Source organism: Myxine glutinosa, chromosome 3, assembly GCF_964187855.1.
Source record: "Myxine glutinosa chromosome 3, kmMyxGlut1.1, whole genome shotgun sequence".
In the NCBI taxonomy this organism is placed as follows: Eukaryota; Metazoa; Chordata; class Myxini; order Myxiniformes; family Myxinidae; genus Myxine; species Myxine glutinosa.
In genome coordinates, this window is record NC_136263.1 from 48,539,061 (window position 1) to 48,540,022 (window position 962).

Sequence of the window (962 nt, forward strand, 5' to 3'; positions counted from 1 at the left end):
AGGCCCATCATCTCAGAGAGATATATCAAGGTATGATCGTTTCAAGGTTTGCAAGACATCAATTGGAACGAGAGTAAGTGTTAACCTTTAATCATTATCTTTTCTTTTCTATCTAAACAGTTTAAGAAATGTTTCTTTCATGTTTTTTTTATACCTATAGATGTTTTAGGTAAAATATATACTATATACTAAGACAAACATTTGACTAATTGACGCCAGATGTGAACCGTACGTAACTGTTCTGACTTACATACAAATTCGACTTACAGACAGACTTAAAAACGGAACTCGTTCGTAACCCGGGGACTGCCTGTATTTGAAAAAAGTGCAAGGGTGTTAATATTTTTGGCCACGACTGTACATACTAAGGATCTCAGATGAGCTTTTCAGTTTGGCTCTGACAATTTCTAAGAAATATGTTAAAAGTGGAGATTTAATAAAATCATTTTTGGTGCTGGACGTACTCATAAAAAGATAACCACATATAAATAACTAGAACGGCACTCAGTAGAGAGCATACCTCTGTCAAGCTAACCCATTTACGTTTTGTATCTGGATACAAGATCTGCATCTGGATAGTAACCAAAATCTAATCGGCCTGATCTGCATCTGGATCGTAACCAAAATCTATTCGGCTTGTTATGGTCAACTACCCAATTCATCCACTAAGTTTTGTCATAACCCATCCACAACTTTTTGAAATATCATGCTATATATAGTTTGTGGTCTTATCTCTCAATGGTGAAGAATCACAGCGAAAATTCTAGTATCCAGAGCAGGATCTTCACCGAAATCGAATCAATTTGTTTCTGTCACATATCCAACCTGTCTACCAAATTTCATTTGAATCCGTCCATAACTCTTCGAGATATCCTGCTCACAGACAAACAGACAGACCGAGAGGGTGAAAACATAACCTCTGTCCACCTTCGGTGGTGGAGGTAATTAATAACACAAAAAAG